Source organism: Narcine bancroftii, chromosome 4 (genome assembly GCF_036971445.1).
Source record: "Narcine bancroftii isolate sNarBan1 chromosome 4, sNarBan1.hap1, whole genome shotgun sequence".
NCBI classification, from domain to species: Eukaryota; Metazoa; Chordata; class Chondrichthyes; order Torpediniformes; family Narcinidae; genus Narcine; species Narcine bancroftii.
The window spans coordinates 286,801,098-286,823,632 of NC_091472.1; the positions used below are offsets into that span (position 1 = coordinate 286,801,098).

At 38.3% G+C, this 22,535-nt stretch overlaps 2 long non-coding RNA genes across 2 annotated transcripts; one reads left to right on the forward strand and one right to left on the reverse strand.

The window, feature by feature from the left end:
• The first annotated feature begins 6,510 nt into the window (after window positions 1–6,510).
• On the forward strand, window positions 6,511–10,852 carry LOC138760154 (uncharacterized). Its single transcript, XR_011355471.1, has 3 exons — window positions 6,511–6,593; window positions 9,815–9,986; window positions 10,702–10,852. It is a non-coding gene; the product is annotated as an uncharacterized lncRNA (long non-coding RNA).
• On the reverse strand, window positions 10,034–14,969 carry LOC138760153 (uncharacterized). The gene is made up of 3 exons (XR_011355470.1): window positions 14,847–14,969; window positions 13,555–13,681; window positions 10,034–10,568 (listed from the first exon to the last, which is right to left on the reverse strand). It is a non-coding gene; the product is annotated as an uncharacterized lncRNA (long non-coding RNA).
• Between the last annotated feature and the right edge of the window lie 7,566 nt (window positions 14,970–22,535).

Genomic DNA, 22,535 nt, shown 5'->3' on the forward strand with positions numbered 1-22,535 from the left:
TGAGGGATCTACAGTGGAGAGGGTCAAGAACTTTAAATTCCTGAGTGTCAACATCCCCGAGGATCTGTCCTGGAGCCTCCATGTTGATGCAATCACAAAGAAGGCTTGCTAGTGGCTATATTTTGTGAGGTGTTTGAGGAGATTCAGTATGTTACCGAAAACCCTCAAAAACCTCTACAGGTATACCTTGGAGAGCATTCTGGCTGGTTGCTTCACTGCCTGGTATAGAGGCACCAACTCTCAGGACAAGAAGAATCTCCAGAGGGTTGTTTACTCAGCCTACGACATCATAGGCACCATTCCATTGAGGGCATCAAAATGAGGCAGTCTTAAAAAAAGCAGCCTCTATCCTCAAAGATCCCCATCACCTAGGCCATGCCCTCTTCACTCTGCTACCATGAGGGAAAAGGTACAGAAGCCTAAAGACAAGTGCACAGTGGCACAAGGACAGCTTCTTCCCTCTTCCCTGCTGCCATCAGATTCCTGAATAATCAATGAACCAAAGACACTGCTTTACTTTTTGTGCACTATAATTTTTATTATTTTTATTTATAGTCATTTTGAAATATGGTTATGTTATGTATGTTTGCACTATAATGCTGCCAAGAAACCCAAATTTTATGGCTTGTTCATGACAATAAATTCTGATGTCATTGCTCTGTTATGGTGAAGAGGGAATTCATCAGGATGTTGCCTGGATTGAGGCATTTCAGATATAAGGGGAGATTGGGTAGTGTGTGTTTGTCTTCTCTGGAGAAGAGGGTACTGAGGGCTGATTTGATAAAGATATAAATGGTATAAATATGGATCATAGTAAGATTATTTTTTCACATCATTGGATGTTCAAGCCAAGAGGACATGGGTTTATAGTAAAAGGTCTAGAAGAGACGTGAGGGGAATCTTTCTCTCATAGAGGGTGGTTGGAATCTAAAGTCTGGGATCTGCATAAGTGGTGGAGGCAGATATTCTTTCAGCATTTGAATGGGATCAAGACTTGTACTTCATTTGCCACAACATAGAAGCATACGGACCCAATGCTGGTAAAATGGGATGCGATAGATGGGTGTAATCATCAACATAAACATTCTAGCCCAAAGGATCTGTTTCTATGCTGTTTAACTCCGATTTAAGATCTAGACAACAGTGTCAAAAAGTAGAGGTTAATTTCATTCACGTGACCCCTAAATTAACTTAGGTTTAATGTGTATAACTGCAGACAGGACTACAAAGCCTTTCTCCAAATTTGGATGAATTGTGTGAATCATTTGCATGGCACCATCTCAGTGCTTTGAAATCAGTGGGAAGCATTTTAGCATCAATGCACTGGCTTTATTGTATATCACATTGTGTGCAGACAGTGGGTGAAAAATATCATTTTAAATATCATGCTTATTGCATACTTTTCAGTATGGAGACCTAAAAACTGGGAAAATATTCGCTTCTCAGAGATCTTTTGATATCGCTTCTCGACCTTTTGACTAAGGTCAAGTGTAGAGATCTTTAGATATATCTGGAAATCTGGAACTTTATTTATTTACAGCTCTACTCTCATAAATATCCTATCATTTGATAGAAAAATTCAATGTTCTTCATAAAGCTTCAGTGGTGGAGTTCGTGGACAAATCATTGTTGAAATTTCAAACATGTAACATCTCTTTGCCTTTATCCTCTTCCAATGGTAACATTTCACAAACCTTTGTTTTAAAGTGTATTTCAAGTCTATGCAGCATTTGGTCATAATTGGTCATAATTTGTCCATTTAAAGGACTAAGTTTTATCAAATTATTATCCAAGCTGTCAATAGCCATTTACAGTCATTTTCTTTCATTTCCCCCAGAATCGTGCGATAGCAAATGCAATCAAAAGTATCAACAGTGCGTTCCTCAAGCCGAATCTCATGAATTTGTTTGTCAATGCCAGCCTGGATATAAAGATAATAATGGAATCTGTGAAAGGTTAAGTATAAAGTGTAAAATATTTTATCCACCCAGTTTTCCCCTTACCTACATGGCCTTCATTCTGCAATGGCCAAGCCAACGACAGGAAGAATAATTTAAAAAAAAATCAGTGTGTTCAAGTAATATTTCTATTGTTGGAAAAATTCCCATAGGTTTTGTAGTTCAGTTCATATCTAATCTGCATATTCAGATTCAAGTCAGCTGCATATTGCACAAATGTTCCACTACAATTGGCCATTTCCTAACATCACTAGTAGAGACAGATGAGGATGAAGAAGGGAGGGAATTGGGCAGCAACCAATGCATCCTCTATCCATCTGAGCTTTTGGAAATCATCCTCATATATTCAATTCTTCATCCATCCGATTAGCATTCACCAACAATCTTAATTGTTTTCTTACATCCACAATGTAATAATCTTTCGTCATTGGAGGTACTTGGGTCCACAAAGGCACATGAATATACAGTATTTATACACACACACACACACACACAGATACACACAGAGCATAACTAAGAAAAAGAGAAGGTCCACTCAAGGCCAAAGGAAATAATTTATATTTAGAGCCAGAGGAAGTAGTTGAGTTCAAGTTCAAGTTTATTTTGTTATCCAGTTATCCAAGTACAACCTGACAAAACAGCATTCTCCAGTCCTTGGTGCAACATCATTGCAAACACACATACAGACAAATGATACATTTGCATAATAAGTATATACAAATGTTAAATTAAATTAATATCATTGTTAAATAAATGGTTGAGTTATGGAGGGTTTTTAATATGCACTTTCATCGGTATTTGCTAAGGAGATGGATAATCCAGGGCATGTTTATATTAATATGGAAGTGATATTAGGTGCCTTGAAAAACATTAAGGTAGATAAATCTCATCGGGATAATGAGGAAAGAAAGGGAGTAGATAGCTGTGGCCTCGATGGAGCTCTTTATATCCTCTTTATCCACTGTGAAGTGCCAAAAGAACAGAGAATAACCAATATTTTTCTCAGGGAGAGAAAGCTTTGGACTTAATCTTAATAAATTCTAACTTGATGGTTATTCTAACTTGATCTTTGATGCACCATCAATAATTCCAAAAGACTGGAAGTTGTGCAAAACTGATAGGCTTTTATTCACAATAGAATGGAGGCAACTCCATTCTGGTCCACTATCCTGAACTGGGTGGGGGGGTGGTGGTGCAAGGGGGCTGTGGAACAGTCACCTTTATTCAGGAGTCTGTGAGAGGGGCTGCAGGTACAATCAGCCAATGACTGTGCCCAGACAGATAAATGTACAAACAATGGTTTACCACAGTCTTACTGGGTCCTTTATTCCACAATGGCCAAGTCAACTACAGGGATAGTAATTTAAAAAAATCATTCTGCTCAAGTAATACTTCTATTGTTTGAACAATTCTCAAAGGTTTTGTAGTTCAGTTCATATCTCATCCTGTATGCCATTCCATCAACAAGATAGAGCTCAACATTGTTTTCAAGCTCTCTGTTGGGTTGCCCAGTACGTTTTGCATTTCAGCTATCAGTCTTTTTCCCTAACTTGATATTTCTATCTGAGCCATGTAGCAGCAAAATTTGTATGTGGCATTACACAAAAGTAAGATACTATAGCCATTTTCTTGTTTGAATACCCTTTCAATGATACTTTATGGCTGATCAATTACTGTTCATTCATAAGCATTTTATAAACCCCATATTTTTTTAAATTTTTTATTTTTCACACTATAAACCATATTGACCAAGATACATACAGACATTTTTCTTCTTAAATATATACAGTGTTGTTTTCTCCCCCTTTTCCCCCCTCCCTTCCCTCCCTCCCTCACTCCCTTTCCCATTTATTTAAAGTTCAAACTATAAGATACATTAAACCTGTAATTTGAAGGCCATTTGTTCTTGCAGTTTGTATAAAATTCTCGTAATGTATTCTTACACTTGACATTGCTTTGAGATATTGAATGAGTTACCAATCTTCTTCATTTCTTTGGTTAGAATCACCATTGTGTTCTTAGCTTGTCTTCTGTCATTCTTCTGTCCTGTGGTAGATTTTATCAAATATTGTTGAATCGTCCATTTAATGCCCACAGCAAATTCCTCTAAAAAGTTGTCGGTGAAACTTATTGAATTGCACCCACTCTTTGAATGTTACTGCACATCCCACTGCCCAATATTACTGTGGGATAGGTGGGAAATTTGAGAATATTGTCACATATTTTTGAGAGAAATCTGAAATATGTCCAGCTCAGGAAGATGTGTGACTTTGAGAGGAATTATTATTTATTATAACTGGAAGTGAAGTCTTTGGAGCATCACTGTTAATTGAAGCCCTCATAGTGACAGATTCATAAGGAAATCTGTCTGACCTTTTTTAAACTAAACTCATTAATTACTTCCATAAACTAAAATTTAATTTGCTAGAAACTAACTGACTGAGGCTTTATCTTTAATTACGATATCAACTAATACTTTTTTCTCTTAAATGTAGTTGCCCATTTGGTTATACTGGAATAAATTGCAAGGATGGTAAGAACTAAAATTAATTGCTTCAATTATTCACAATGAATTAAAATGGATTGTACCTTCTTATTAACAAAAAGGAAAATAGTTTCTCAACATGAAAGCTAAGAAGTATTAATTGGAGGATTATTCCTTCAGAAAGTATATTGCTGTTGCACAATGAGAACTCTATTCTGTTCCTAACATCTGGGATAGCTGGCATGTCTGTTTCATAATGGTATATATTTTGGAACATTGATTCAAAAACTAACTATCTAGTTAACAGAGGAGGAAAACCAGCTTCAGATTACATATCTAGTTCATTTGGTCAGGTGGATATAAAAGTGGCAAATAGAATTTTATCTACGGAAGCATGGCAATGAACCTATGGACATTATCTCGTTTTTTCTCATTTTTCCACTGGTTATTTTTAAAATTTTGTATTTACATAATTGTAATTCATAGTAATTTTTTGCATCTTGTTCTGCCCAATATTGTTGCCACAAAACAACCAATTTCATGACATGTTCATGACAATAAACCTCATTCTGATTCCAAATACTGACATAATACTTTTTTAAAGATGCAACAAGGCAAATAATATACGCTGACTGCATAGAGGTTAGCGCAACACCTTTACAGTGCCAGCGATCGGGACAAGACTGGAGTTTGAGTTCCATGCTGTCCGTAAGGAGTTTGAATATTCTCCCCATGTCTGCGTGGATTTTCTCCGGGGATTCTGTTTTCCTCTCACAGTTCAAAACATACCGAGCGTGTAGGTTAAAGGGGTGTATTTTATGTGGCCCGGACTCAAGGGTCAAAATGGCCTGTTACCATGCTGTATATCTAATTTTTATTTAAATTGAGGAAAATTACAAAGGCACTTGACAATTATGTCCACAAATCATTACATTTAGCATGTTTTTTAAAAAAATGTTTATAAAGACAGAGTTGTTTTCATTTATTAGCAGAAACATGGGTTATAATTATATTCTAGAATTATATTCATTTCATGTGAGACTGTACCTTGTGTGCAATTCTGGTCATCGGATTACAGTGAAAATGTGAATGTATGCAGAGGAAATCTGGAATAACAGGATTTTTTTTAGCTCTAAGGCAAATTTGTATAAGAGGGAAAAAAGACTGAAACTATTGGAAAGACTCAGAAAGTTGGGTAGCATCCATGGATAGTAACATTGCTAATGTTTGCACTCATAGATGAACTGGCAAAGTGTTCTCTCATTTTCAGCTTTGAAGAAGGTCCCAGAAAGAGTAAATAGGAAGGGTTTATTTTCTATCAAATGTGATAAACCAGGGGCATCAATTTAAAATAATTGGTAGAAGGATCAGAGGAGAGATGAAGATTATTTTTCACCAAGTTTTGAATGGTCAGGAAGGTAGAGGCTAAAATATTAATCTCTTTTACAAAGAGAACTTTTTTATGACCTGCAAGATTACATATCTAGTGCTGAAGGAGGGAAAGCTCTTTTACAATGTGATGAATTAACTGGCCTTCTTTATTTTTGATGTTTTCATGTTTATCAGTACCACCGACCCATTTTAAGACAAGATTAACAGATGCTCCCCACCTATCCAAGCTATAAGGCCTGTGATTTTTCAGACTGGGCTATGTAGTTCTTGTCAAAACAAAAACAAATAAATAAACCTGGAAATGCTATGAATTGTTAGCAATCAACATCTATAGAAGAGAAACATAAAGTATATTTCAGGGCTATGACCTTTCTTTGTAACTTATTAGGGATCTTTTTGCTTATTTTCAATCAAAAAGAAGCATTTCATGAAATGAATAATTGGTAGTAAATTTATTTGATGCATGTCCTGGATCATGCCTTGTAAGAATGTATTAATTGTAGGACGAACCAGCACAACTCTAATACATCAAATTTCCTATTTTCATATTGTGTAAGTCTATGATTTCATGAAACAATTTTTTTCGATGGTATAGGGGGTTCAAACTGATGAACTTTTTCAATACTGCAGTTCATTTGTTACTTATTTTGAAATGCTCTTTCTTTTGCAGATTATAAACTTGCTATTGTTGTGACTGGATCTATAGCTGGAGCTGTGATTCTAATTCTAGTAATTGTACTTGTGTGGGCATGTGTGAGGTAATATTATTTATGTTCTCTTTGTTAATTTTCATGAGAAGCCTTTGTAAGTTATTACCTTGAAAATAAGAAATAAAAAAAAATTAAGATAGAACATGAATTGATATTGGCAGAAAATTGTGAGTGTTCAGTCTATTTCTTTAAAATTTGTTATAGTTAAAGCAGCAAAAACATTGGGGCGAATATTAACAGTGATAACGGTTGGGTCAGGTTCAAAATCCAGGTTTTGAATATCCAAATCCTACTCCAACTAGCACAATTCCATGTTTAGCAGATAGAAAAAGGACCGGGCATTGAAATTGCTTCCTCAAGGAAACCCCATCGTTTGCTCCTTAAGCAACTAACTCCAGTCTGCCTTTAACCATATAACCATATAACAATTACAGCATGGAAACAGGCCAATTTGGCACTTCTAGTCCACAATAATCCAAGTAACCTCCTCTAATCCCACTTACCAGCACTCTGCCCATATCCCTCCATCCCCCTCCCATCCATATACTTATCCAACTCTTTCTTAAATGACAAAATTGACCCTGCCTCCACCACCTTTCCCAGAAGACCATTCCACACAGTAACCACTCTCTAAGTAAAGAAGTTCCCCCTCATGTTACTCCTAAACCTTTGCCCATCAACTCTCAACCCATGGACTCTTGTATCCATCTCTCCTACTCTCAATGGGAAAAGCCTTTCCACATCAACTCTATCTATCCTGCTCATTATCTTAAACACCTCTATAAAATCCCCTCTCAGCCTTCTACGTTCCAAAGAATAAAGACCTAATTTGCTCAATCTCTCCTTGTATTCCAGATGCTGAAACCCAGGCAACATTTTTGTAAATCTCTGCACTCTGTCTATCTTGCTAATATCCTTCCTATAAATCGATGACCAGAACTGCAATAGTACTCTAAATTTGGCCTCACCAATGCCTTGTACAGTTTCATCATTACTTCCCAACTCCTATATTCTATGCATTGATTTATATAGGCAAGCAGACTAAAGGCCTTCTTCACCACCCTATCCACATGCGCTCCTACCTTCAGGGAACAATGCACCGTTATTCCTAGATATTTCTGCTCCATTACATTCTTCGATGGCCTCCCATTTACCACATATGTCTTGCTTTGATTATTCTTTCCAAAATGAAGCACCTCACACTTATCAGCATTAAACTCCATCTGCCATCTTTCTGCCCACTTCTCTAAGCAGTTTAAATCCCTCTGCAATCTTTGAAAACCCTCTTCATCATCCACAATTCCCCCTATTTTAGTATCATCTGCATATTTACTAATCCAATTTACTGCCCCATCCTCCAGATCATTAATATATATGACAAACAACAACGGTCCCAATACCGAACCCTGAGGTACACTGCTTGTCACCGGCCTCCATCCTGACAAACAATTATCTACTACTACACTCTGGCACCTTCCTTCCAGCCACTGTTGAATCCATTTGACTATCTCCAAATTAATACCCAAGGACTTAGCCTTCCTAACTAACCTCCCATGTGGAACCTTATCGAAGGCCTTACTGAAGTCCATATAGACAGCATCCACTGTTCTACCCTCATCAATATTCCTAGTCACCTCTTGAAAAAATTCAACAAGATTGGTCAAACACGACCTTCCACGCACAAATCTGTGTCCCTAATCAGACCCTGTCCCTCCATACACTTATATATACTATCTCTAAGAACGCTTTCCATCAATTTACCTACCACAGACGTCAAACTTACAGGCTGATAATTGCTACTCGAAACCTTTTTAAACAAAGGAACCACAAGTGCAACACAAATCCTCCGGCACTATACCCGTCGCTAATGACATTTGAAAAATCACTGCCAGAGCCTCTGCTATTTCTTCACTAACTTCTCTCAAGGTCCTGGGGAAAATCCTGTCAGAACCTGGAGACATCCACCTTTATTTGTTTCAAAAGCTCCAGTACTACCTCTTTCTTAATCACCATAGTGTCCATATATACCCTCTTTGCTTCCTTTACCCTGCACAGTTCAATATCCTTCTCCTCAATAAATACTGATGAAAAGAAATTGTTCAAGATCTCCCCCACCTCTTTTGGCTCCACACACATTTGTCCTTTCTGATTCTCTATTGGACCAATTTTATCTCTCACTTTCCTTTGGCTATTTACATATTTGTAGAAACCCTTTGGATTTATTTTCACCCTGCTTGCTATAGCCACCTCATACCTTCTTTTAGCTTTTCTAATTTATTTCTTAAGATTCTTTTTACATTCAAACATCTCATTTTTTCCCTGCTTCTTATGTTTATTGTAGTACTCCCTCTTTTTTCGAACCAAGTTTCCAATATCCCTTGAGAACCATGGCTCTCTCAAACTTTTGACCTTACCTTTCCACCTAACAAGTAATCGAAGGCACAGCGAGCCGAATCATACTGATTTTCAACCGGCGGCTTTATACAGAACCTTTAGCTATCAACACTGAAATATCAATTTATTCCTGAATTTTGATAAAACTCATTGCTATGTAGATGTCTGATATGAACTCTATATGTGACCTTCTCTGTAACCACTGAATTTAGCATGTAGTCCAAACAGATAAGACCGTAAAGAAGGTATAATGGATACCTGTAATTCATTAAGCAGAGAAGTTTGTTTTCTAAACATTAGTTAGGCACAGCTGGAGTACTGTGTGCTATTTTCATTTTCACATTATAGGAAGGTCATGCTTGCACTGAAGAAGTTCAGAATAAATGACTGGGATGGAGCAATTCAGTCATGTGACTGGATAGGCTGGGTTTAGTTTCCATGGAGCAGACAGAGGCTTAAAATTCTGAGAGACATAAATAGAATGAATAGAAGAAATGTCTCCTCATAGCACGGTGCCTAAGACCAGAAGACATAGTAAAATGTAAGAGGTTAGAGGGGACCTGAGGAAGAAGTTGCTGCCTGAGAAGGTATTGGAGGCACATACTTTCATAACATTTCAGAAGCATCTGGACAATCATTTTAATAGCAAAGTCATGGTATGCTTTACACTAAGTGCTAGATGTGGGGTTAGTATAGACAGGTACTTGGTCAACGTTGACATGGTGACTCTATGACTATCTATGTCAAAGGGAAATATGAGAAAATACATGCAACTGGGCAATTTGTGCAAAAGAGCAGGGACCACATGGTCCATGTACTGGACATTAATATTAAATGAACAATTTTTAATGGCTGTTATTCTGTCACTGTTGTAGACTAAAACATACTGAACTCGATGAACAAGAAGAAAACTTGCTAGATTCAAAGCTTGATGCAGGTTCTGACAATTTTCAAACTCCAAGAAGAATTCCAAGAGTGCACACATTTCAAGATGACAAATATCAAAGGCAAAATGGCAACTCTTATTTACAAAGAGGCGTTATTGGGGTAAATATTAACATTTATTGAATAAAATATAAAGATAATTTCCCTCATAAAAGCACAAAGCAGAACTCAGCATTATACAGATAATAATGTTATGCTTCCTCGTTCACATTCATTCTACTTAGATTGTGTTAATATATTTATTGAAGAATTTAACACCTGGGGTATAGCTGAAGCAAAGATAAATAATTTTTTTTTCCATGGGTGACATCATTGTTTGCTACTAGTGATAGAAATGTAATAAATAAAAATCACCTTACTATCTTTAAATATGCATTTATAGAAGTACACTAAACAAAAATAACGTGTTGTTGATTGAATTAATTTAGGCAAAGTACTTCTATGAGAATTTTACAATAATTGAGAATATTTTTCCAAAATAGATGGCATATAAGAAATCTTCAAAACTTTAAACTAAAATTGTCAGAAAAATGGTGAATATTTTCTGAATATCCTTGCTTGTTGTTATTTTCTCATTCCTTTGAATAGTTCATTTCAGGGAACCCAAGGGCATTATTGATGGTTCACTGTTTTTAAGGCATATCTTGAACAATTTTAACAATGATCATTTATAGATTACATCATCTGGAAAAAAAAAAGACAATGAGCATTTTGAGCTGATTTGATATTAATACCTTCGAGCAGAATTGGTAATTGCCTAAATATACAAGTTTGGATCTCATCATCTCTTGTTATTCTTATTCTTCACTTCTTTCAGATCGACAACTCCGATGACAAGCCATGGAATGAGATGAGAAACTTCAACAATAGGTTTTGAGACCAAGACAAAAGCATCATTATTTAGTTCATACCTTCTAGTGTTTCATGAAATATTTAATCACCACATTAACTTAATTAATTCAATTCAAATATTGGTTGACAATATCTTGCACTTTTCAAAATCTGCTGTTTTCAGAAAGTATTTTGATTTTAATGGTTTTGTAATGGACTATAGATTTTTTTTAATTTAATTCTCACTCAAATTATAACAAACCATTTTCAACACATGTTCTTTTATTCAATTTTAATTTTGATTATTTTAGCAAATTAATCTAATATATTGAGGAAATTTATAATAATAAATGTATCTTAATGTGGCTTTATTAAACTATTGTCTCCATAATGAGCGAGAAGTTATTTTCCTTATCATTAACTCTTAGGATTAGAAAAAAGCATAAACCAGATTTGGCTAATTTGACTGCACTACCTATTTCAGGTGGATGGAATTCGAAGAAATTGTTAGTAAATGTGAAAATTCAAGCATTCTATTTCCACTTGTTCTAATCTACTCAGAACAGTTATTGAAAGATAGATATGGTGCAAAATAAAATCCAAGGATAGCACATGTTTCTGTGCTACTGCAATAATGTTTATGACACCTAAATATTCTTAAAATGATAAATTTATCCATGAAAATTGCCAAAGAAGATTGCTGCATGGACTAATTATTTCCAAGTGTATTTACACTTAAGAAGAATGTAAGTGATAATATTAAATAAAATATTTAAATTGCATTTTGTGACAATTATATGTGTTGTATCAACCTTCATAAAGCAATCTTATGTAATTCAAAATATGTTCCAAATAATTAACATTCACTGTCAGAATACTGGTAGACAATTTCACATTGTTGCACCCATTATATGTGTTGTACACACTGTTGTTGCTAAGGTGAGAATTTTAGCACATGGTCAGAAAACACCTGTCAGTGGCATGTTGAGTTGGCAAATCTAACAACAGCATTATGAAATTGGAGATCAATGCTCCAGCTAATATTCTCTCTTTTACAGAAAATGTGCATTTAGCAACAGAATATAACCCATCCTTATTACAAAGGACATTAAATACTACCAGAATGGAGAGTATTGGATGTGATTTTATAAGCAATGGAAGTATGTTAAACTCTTTAAAGCCTGGAAGAAATGGTGCAGCAGGTACAAAAGGCCATTTGCCTTGACTTGATGGCATCTGCCTGAAATTGCTCTTCCAAGTTATGGCTGCTTCGAAAAAGGAGATCCCTTTGAAATGTCTCAGAGAACCAGCATGGAGCAGAAGAATACAATCTCATCTATGAAACATGCTGGTGGGGATGCTATGGCCTGGGCATGTATGGCTCCAACAGGTACTGATGTACTTATCTTCATTGATGATGTAACTGCTGATGGCAGCAGCAAAATGAATTCTGAGGTGCATAGAAACATTTTATGTGCTCAAGTTCAAGCAAATGGCTCCAAACTCATTGGACAGTGCTTCATCCTACTGTTGGGTACAAGCCCACCCTCTGCTGGATGTTATGACACCAACCCTTCCATATTCTGTGTGTCAGTGGCCAGGTTAGTCTAAAAGAAGTAAAGGATAAGAAAGCATCACGTCTCTGAGTCTTAATTGTGTGAGTGCCTACACAACAGTGGTGACAAGGAACAAAATGAACTCTACACATACTCCATGCTCCAACCATGAGAAGCAAAACAACAGAAGAAAGGTAGAAAACAACTACCTAACAACCGCAACAAATTTCCGCCAAAGGATCAAGGTGGAAGTGCACCAAGATGGCAGAGGGAAATTTCAGGGAAATTAACTAAGTAGTTGGGATAACTATGTAGAACGGTTTAACTACTACCATGAAGTACACAATATTGTGGAAGGTCCAGTAAATCGCAAACATGCCCTCTTTCTCAGTATAATGGGCAGTAAAATGCTGTCCCTGGATGATCCAGGGTTGAAGACATTTAACAAATTTTGCACAGCTCTAAGGAACCATTTAAGCCTAAAATGCTGTCCCTGGATGATCCAGGGATGAAGACATTCAACAAATTATGCACAGCTCTAAGGAACCATTTAAGCCTAAAATGCTGTCCCTGGATGATCCAGGGATGAAGACATTCAACAAATTATGCACAGCTCTAAGGAACCATTTAAGCCTAAAATGCTGTCCCTGGATGATCCAGGGATGAAGACATTCAACAAATTATGCACAGCTCTAAGGAACCATTTAAGCCTAAAATGCTGTCCCTGGATGATCCAGGGATGAAGACATTCAACAAATTATGCACAGCTCTAAGGAACCATTTAAGCCTAAAATGCTGTCCCTGGATGATCCAGGGATGAAGACATTCAACAAATTTTGCACAGCTCTAAGGAACCATTTAAGCCCAAAACCAACAGTTATGGCAGAAAGGCAATGATTCTATGAAAGGAGACAAGGACCAGGAGAAACAGTAATTGAATATCTGGCATCATTAGCGCAAACTGGCGGAGCACTGTCATTTCGAACAGTTTCTAAATCAGGCACTGCGAGACAGATTAGTGATTGGGCTGACAAATCGCCAAGCAAGGCAAAAATTATTAGAAATGGATCAAGATATTACATTAAAGATTGCATACAGAACTGCCTGCAGCTCTGAAATGGCAGATAAAAACATGGATGTGGGTCAATCAGACCTACTGATCGGGAGGTCTTCCCGCCAACAATGCTTCTGTTTTGGGAAATACAACCACCGACCAGAAAGCTGTTTCTTCAAAATTTCTAAATGCAAGCAATGCAAAACAATGTTAGGTCATCGTTTTCTACCTTTCTTCTGTTGTTTTCCTTCTCATGGTTGGAGCATGAAGTATGTGTAGGGTTCGTTTTGTTTCTTGTCGCCACTGTTGTGTAGGCACTCACAATTAAGACGTGATGCTTCTAAAGTGCAGGTGGCCTGCAAGTAAACAAGCAACTAAAATTCAAACAATTGGAGAGAGAGAGAGAGAGAGAGAGAGAGAGAGAGAGAGAGAGAGAGAGAGAGAGAGGCAACCTATTAATGATGATGATAACAGCCCAACGGCGACCTTCAAGCTCCTGAAATTTCAGCTCTTGAGATATTGCACATCCGAGGAATAAATGGAGGAAACGCAGCAATCTTTATACAGCTAAAAATAAATTGACATCCCCTGAAGATGGAGGTAGACACAGGGGTAGAGGTTACATGACATTACATGTAAAGGAACGCTTGCTACCACGCCTCCCAACAAAAACAACTGAAATAACTCTAAGATCTGTTACAGAATCAAAGTGTTTGGAAAATGTACAGTCCAAGTACGATACAAACAACAACAACCAAAAACACTCTCTCTACATCGTAGATACCCAGAGACCTGCAATCTTCGGAAGAAACTGGCTGAAAATCAGTTCAATACTAAATGTAAACCACACGGACACCTCCCAGCCAGAACTCGACTAAATCCTCAACAACAACGCAGTGGTTTTCCAACAAGAAATGGGGATAATCAAAGGTGTTCAAGCCAAACTGCAATTAAAAGATAATACAGAACCAAAATTCTTCAAAGCCAGAACAGTCCCATTTGCTATGAAAGGGAAAATTGAGGCTGAATTAAACAGACTAAAACATGAATGCATATTAGAACCAATACAATACAGTGATTGGACAGCATCCGTCGTACCCGTACGAAAAGTAAATGGTGAAATTTGCATTTGTGGTGATTACAAAATCACCATCAATCCATCACTCAACATACCCAAACACCCAGTGCCCAAGGCAGAAGAATTGTTCCAAGCACTAAACAGAGGGCAAAAATTCACAATAGAATTGGACAAAATATCAAGAGAATATGTGACAATCAATGCCCATCTGGGCCTATTCACCTCGACACACGGGCCTTACAGAAGTTCAGCAGCATCTGGAATTTTTAAAGCAACAATGGACAAATGACTACATGGACTCTCAGTTGGATGTTACCTAAATCATGGGCCCAAATGACAGTGAACACTTACAAAACCTTGAAAAGGTTTTAACCAGACTACAACAGGCTAATATATGATTACGAAAGGACAAATGTTTCTTCATGCACCCCTCGGTAACACACCTTGGGATTGCAATCGTCAACGAGGTGGTGGAAATGAATCCAGCAGGAACACTGATCACCAAAGAAAAATGAAACATTCGAGAAGTATATGATTCACTCGAGCAATCAACTGCAGACAGAGAGCTTTGATACTTCCTTAATGAACTTGAAATTGAAAGTAAGAACATGCAATTTTGGATTGCTGCAAGATTCAATGATCCGTGATCAAATTATGTTTACAAGTATTGAAAGAATGTGAGGGAGAGGTTGCTACAAGAGACAGTGCTTACCTTAGCTGGAGATGCTAAGATATGTCACGCCAGTGAATTAGCTCTGAAGCATATGAAAAAGTTTGGTGAGAGTGCAAGGGCTGGTGAAAATGAAGGCACAGCTGCAGCCACAGTGTCTGAACACACACATAAACAGAGAACGATACATAGGAAACAACAAAAAGATAAAGAGATATTCAATTGTAAATGATGTGGCACTCAACATGCATCAAAGCAATGCCCAGCTTACAGAAAAGTCTGGAATAAGTGCAAAGGACAAAATCACTTTGCAAAGCAATGTTTTTCCAAAGGGAAACAAGACAAGTGAAAGTGTGCACATTATAGAAGAAATTATCCTCAGAGATACATTCTTTCTGGGCATGGTAGCACAGGATATTTCAAACCAAATGACACTGAAGAGCCAATTGTGAACAGAGTTCAGGACAAGTGGACAGTGGCGTTGCATGCAAATGGACCAGATAGTCCGTTTAAGCAGGACACGGGACCAAAGGTCAATTTGATCTGTGACTGTGACATTAGGGCAATGAAAATAAAGCCATACAAATTCTGCTAAGCTCAAGGCCTACAATGGACAGCAGATTGACACAAAAGGCACATGAAGACACGAGGTGAAAGTTAAAAGTAAATTTAGGCCTAGTCAAGAGGGTGTATCACATTAACAGTGACAATGGATAGAACAGTGTCGAGGAAATACTGGATCAATTTCCAGACGTCTTCAAGGGACATGGTGTTCTACCATTTACCTATAAGATATGGTTAAAAGAGGGCGCACAGCCAGTAGTTCAGGTCCCAAGGTGGGTTCCAGTGCCACTGAAAGACAAGCTCAAGCAGGAACTAGACTGAATGATGTCACTAGGGGTCATAAAGAAAGTGGAGGACCCCACAGAATGGGTGAATTTAATGGTGTGTGTCAAAAAGAAGAATGGTGACCTATGCATGTGTATTGGACCCAAAAGACTTGAAAGTGAATATAAAGAGGGAGCATTATCAGATTCCAACCAGGGATGAAATTACAAGTGAGATGGCCAGTGCAAAGTTTTTCACCAAATTGGATGTACCCCAGGTCTTCTGGCAATTAAAACTGCATGAAGATGGCACAAAATACTGGACATTCAATACACTGTTTGGCTGATACTCCTGTTTAAGAACACCTTTTGGAATTTCCTCAGCTCTGGAAGTGCCCACAGGAAAATGGAGCACATCATAGAAAGCATAAATGGGGCACGCATGTACACAGATTACATGATCCTATAGGGATCCACACAGAAGCAACACAACAAGAGGCTCATCAAAGTGCTACAACACATCCAGAAGTATGGATTAAAGGTAAACAGAGCAAAATGTCAGTTTGGTGTGAAGAGAATCACCTTTCTGGGAGATAAACTGTTGGAGGCAGGTGTTAAGCCAGAAAAGTGTGAGGTGAAAGCAATTCTAAAGATGCCTGTGGTGAAAGGCATTTGCATAGATATATGGACTGGCCAGTCCAAATCTCCCTGACCTTCCCTCACCCCTCCCTTGGCTGCTCCCTGGATTCCCCAATAAAGGCTGGCTTGCCTAGACTTGCCCCCTCTTGCTCCTGTACCTGGAACCTGGCCAAGTAGTGTATCAGTAATGCTCAGGTTTTTGGTAACTAAAACCGTTTAATCACTCCATCATGGCAACGTGATTATTGTGTGCACCACAATGCCCAGACCCAATGACAAAAAAGGTATAATGAGAGTGCTGGGAATGATCAATTTCATTGGTAAATTTATATCAAACCTGTCTTCCAAAACAATGCATCTGAGGGAGTTGTAACATGACAAATGTGAATTCAAGTGGACAGCCAACCAAGAGGAAGAATGGGGACAACTGAAGACCATTCTAACTACAGAACCAGTGCTTTTGACATTCTTTGACCCATCCAGAAGGACAAAAAATATCCATGGATGCTTCAAAAGATGGAATAGGTGCTATACTACTTTAGGCTGTGGGAGAAGATTGGAGGCCAGTTGCATACACATCAAGGACAATGACCACATCTGAATGTCGATATTTGGGGCAGGGCAGCATGGATGGTATGGCTATTAATGCAATGCCATTACAACACCAGTGATTGGGACCGGACTGGGTTTGAATCAGTGCTGTCTGCAAGGAGTTTGTACTTTCTCCTCATGTCCGTATGGGTTTTCTCTGGGTGCTCCAGTTTCCTCCCACTGTTCAAAATGTACCAAGTGTATAGGTTAATGGGGTGTAAACTGGGTGGCACGGACTCGTGGATCGAAATGGCCTGTTACAGTGCTGTATGTCCAAATTTAATCTAAACAATTTAAATTTTAAATTTAATTTAAATTAAAAATCTAAATTATGTGGAGATAGAGAAAGGTCTAGGTCTGGTCTATGGTTTGAGAAATTGATCTAACAATATTCATGGCAGAGATAGACCACAAGCCATTACTAGCCATATCAAGAAAATCCTCTGTGAGATGTCACCACGAATCCAAAGACTAATGATGAAGCGACACAGTTATGACTTTGAATTGGTGTACACACCAGGGAAACTTATTGTGCTTGCTGTTGTACTGCCCAAGCCAATGACGCAGAGTGAAGCATACAATGGGAGTTCCACAGAGACAGATGTTAATCTCCATGTGAATCTGACCACTGAATATCTACAGTGAACACTACTGTTGGAGAGCAGAGCAATCATCAAAGACCCAGCACACGCACTGTTCTAGCTGTTGCCATCAGGAAAGAGGTTAGGCTGAACTGTCAGAAATAGCATTGGAGGCAGTTTCAATTGTAGTGTTCAGGAGGAAGCAAGATAATTAGGTGAAAGGAGAGAATGGACATGATTTTGGAGAGAACAAAGGATTTGGACTGATGAATGAAGGTACTCAGAGGATCTGGCTCAGTTATCTGTGGTTCTTGCATTTCCCTAAGGGATTGGGATCAGCTGAATAAGCCAGTATGGACTGATGTGTCAACCAGCCCTTTGTTTTTGTCAGGTAACCATTCTGTGATAATGTGAAGAAGAAAACAAATTCTGATTTAATTAATGATTCCAACAAATTGGTGAGAGAAATTTGACATGGGAATCACTATGGCAGCAAAACAGTAGCTAAGTGAAGGATTATTGTAAATGCAGATATAAGGAGTAGCTGTTTTTGGAATAACACATCAAAAAATTCAAATGAGTGAAAATACACCCTCACTCATATACATTAAATGTGCTGTGCAAATAACTTCAATTAAATCAAATTTCTTAAATCATTTATTTGACAGTATTAAAGGTGCTATATTAATGCAATTTCTTGTGGGCTATTGAAAGAGCATAAAATTGACTGCCCTGTGGCCTTCCTTTGGCAAGTTCCACATGAGGCATTTTATCAACTCATATATTCAGCCCACGCACGTTATGCATGCTATGCCATTTCTGCAGTTAGAAGGCATATCCCACCCACCCATCACTATTCAACAAACACCAAGCCATAACATTCAATGGAAATTGTCTTGAATAGTTCTGTGGCAAGGAAGTTGCATTAAACCAATGGTACATGACTTGAAAATGTATTCTTTGTTCAATGGCTTCCCAATGTAAAAGTCTATTTATAAAGCATGATATTGATCAAATAGAACAAGTCTGACATGCATTTTGTTCACACAAAGGTGTGCCTTCTATTTTCTCAGCATTGCAGGCCAGGAGAGCTACAAATAATAGATGTTTTAGTGGGGAGAGAGAGAAAGGGGATAGAATTCTTAAGAGTCTGGTTGCAGCTAAGTTTGGGGACATGATCCATAGTGGTGGGTGGTCAGAATTGCAAATCAATCGCGGTCCAGTGATTGTAAGTTTTAAAAAAAACCCTAACATGAAGTTAGTAAAGGACTTGGAGACACAAGAGACTGCAAATGCTGGAATCTGGAGGAACTCAGCAGGTAAATCATCATTATTGGAAGAAAAAAGAATGGTCAGTTTCAACCCAGAACCCTCTTTCGAGACAGGGATTTGGCTCAAAACATTAAACATTCTCTTTTTCCCACTGATGCTGCTTGACTGGCTGAGTTCCTCCAGCAGAGTTTGTTTAGCTCAGTAAAGAACTTAATGGGATCTTACCCATAAGTGGTTCCAACCATCAAAAAAGGGCTCATTATGTCGAACCAGGTCTCAGATTCCCAACCAAACTTTTAGTTGTGCTGGATGTCAGAAATAAAACTTCTCACACATGAGTCTCTTTAAAACTGATGACACGACAAGCTTTATTTACAAGTCTGCAGAGTTGGACTCAACTGGTTTCTCACCAGTTAAGCCCCGATACATACAGTGCATTGATTTTTATACCTTTATTATTTGCCCTTCCCCTTCTTATTAATACTGTTTTAATTGGTTAGTATTACAAAAACATTCTAAGTCTAACTGCATTATTAATTATCACGTTCGTCACGTACGCTGTGAACTCTACATTCACTGAATTCTGTTTCTCACACTTCTTATCAATCCTTTGTCTCCTGTATGTCTCTCACTATGACCATGAAAAGATAGGTTTAAAAAAAACATATTCAGCAGCTCCTTCTGTCCTTGACTGCTAGTAAACTCTCTGTCCATTCTGGCTTCCCTGTTTATGATTAATCATCACATTTTAACTTAAGTCTTTTTAACCTAAATTCTCTATATCACACTGGAAGCTCTTAAATCTGAAGGATTATGACTTTAATTTTCCATAGATACTACCTGACCTGATAAGTGCTTCCAGATTTCATCAGTTTCACACCATTGGACATCACTGCACAAGTATGGGATCCTCTCTCTTTGTGGGCATATTTGCGTCTGGGAGATCAGAAACAATTTAGTGAATTTCAGATTGCACAAAGTACTTTTAACATTGTGAAACCCAAAAGGATTTCTAGGACACTTCTGCTCAACAGATGGAGACATTTCCTTATTTTCATAGCCTGTGTTCAATATCTCAGAAAGGATTAGGATGTTTTGTTTAATTCCAGATTTGTTGAAATCAATTTTTTTTTTAGTCCAGCTGTGCCTGCTGGACTTCATCACATTGACATTTTTTAATCATTTTTCCTGAAGCTTGTTCAATAGAAGCACAATTTCCATTGACTTATGCTGCTTTGAAAGAGCCTGTCGGGCAATGATGGAAATAGGAGTACATTTCTCTCTGCCCAAAGTTAAACAGAGCTTGGAAGTATTGTGAAATTATGCAAAGCATCCAGCAAGGATCATGCTTTTCCTGGTTGCAGTTTGGAATTAAAACTTCGAGAAATTTTTTAAAAAAGGCAAATTGGTTATGCCTGATAATCAGTGGTAGATTAACCATGAGGCTGAGTTGGTTGAAGCCGAGGGGCCCAGAAGGTAAATGGGTCCATCATAACCATTGGTACACCAATATAACCACTTGTCAATATGGGCTCGTGTTAGTCCTAGGTCGACCTGTCAATCAAGGCTCACGGCAGTACTGTGTTCGCCTGTCAATCAGCAGCGGGGTCTCAGTTTGGGCTCTGCCAGCCCCAATGTTTGTGTTGGTACGCACATGTTTGTCTGAGGTCTGCCTCCTGCAGCAGAGCTCGGCTCATGCAGCATTGCTCACGGGAGGTTCACTTTTTAAAAATAGACTCTCCCTTCTCCTGTGTTATTTTGTATTGAGATTGTTCTATTTAGAACTGATTTTATTTATCATTTTATATAACCATATAACCATATATCCACTTACAGCACAGAACAGGCCAGTTCGGCCCTACTAGTCCATGCCGTAGCAAATCCCCACCCTCCTAGTCCCACTGACCAGCACCCGGACCATACCCCTCTAGCCCCCTCCTATCCATGTAACGATCCAGTCTTTCCTTAAATGTAACCAATGATCCCGCCTTGACCACGTCTGCCGGAAGCTCATTCCACATCCCCACCACCCTCTGCGTAAAGAAATTTCCCCTCATGTTCCCCTTATAATTTTCCCCCTTCAATCTTAAACCATGTCCTCTAGTTTGAATCTCCCCCTTTCTTAATTGAAAAAGCCTATCCACATTTACTCTGTCTGTCCCTTTTAAAATCTTAAACACCTCTATCAAGTCCCCTCTCAATCTTCTATGCTCCAGAGAAAAAAGCCCCAGTCTGCACAACCTTTCCCTGTAACTCAGACCCTGAAATCCTGTCAACATTCTCATGATCCTTCTCTGCACTCTCTCTATTTTGTTTATATCTTTCCTATAACTTACAGACTTTTCAAATTATTCAAGGCTAACAGACAGCACATATCCGGCAGATCATGTGAGGGCATTATGCCCAAAGGCTAAGAAATAGAACAATTTCACTTTATTTTATTCAACGAAGGGTGGAGACAGGTGGGCTAGATCAAGGGGGGCCCTTACTAAAACTCATCCTAGGGCATGGGTGGTAGTTAATCCACCACTGTTGATAATCCAAGCATTTTCTGCTTTGAAAAACTTTGAGTACGTATGTTGTGAATGTGATATGTTCTGGCAACTGAAATCAAATCTCACAAGAGCAATTTGTGAACTGAATTTTTTAAAGTTAATTTATGGGAAAGTACCAGGATGAAAGCCAGTATATAATATATAATCATATAACAATTACAGTATGGAAACAGGCCATATCAGCCCTTCTAGTCCGCACCGATTTAAGTGAAACTCCACTAGTTCCACCTACCTACTCCCTGCCCATAACCCTCCAAACCCCTCACATCCATGTATCTCCTCTTAATTCACAGAATTGACCTGGCTGCAACCATCTCTTCCAGAAGGTCATTCCATTCAGTCACCACTCTCTCAGCGAAGAAGCTTCCTCTTATGTTCCTCTTATGACCTTTTGCCCCCAACCCTTAACTTATGACCTCTCATTCCAATCTCCCCTACCCTCAGAGCCTATTCACATCTACTCTATAATTTTATATACCTCTACCAAATCCCCCCTCAACCTTCTACGTTCCAATGAATAAAGACCTAGCCTACTCAATCTTTCTCTGTATTCTAGATACTGCAATCCAGGCAACATTTTAGTAAATCTTCTCTGCACCCTCACTTTCTAGTCACTTACTCAAAAAATCCAACAAGATTTGTCAACATGACCTACCCCTCACAAACGCATGTAGAGTGTCCCTGATCAGTCCCTGTCCCTCTAGATGTTTATACATACTATCGCTAAGAATACTTTCCATAAGTTTACCTACCACCGATGTCAAACTTACTGGCCTATAATTGTTGGCCCTACACCTTGAGCCCTTTTTAAACAGTGGAACCACATTTGCAATACACCAATCCTGCAGCACCATGCCCCCCTCTAGTGACTGTTGAAAAATCACTGTCAGAGCCTCTGCTATTTCCTCCCTGACTTCCCTCAAGGTCCTGGGGAAAATCCTATCAGGACTCAGAGACTTATCCACCTTTATATACCTCAGAAGTTCTAACACCCCCT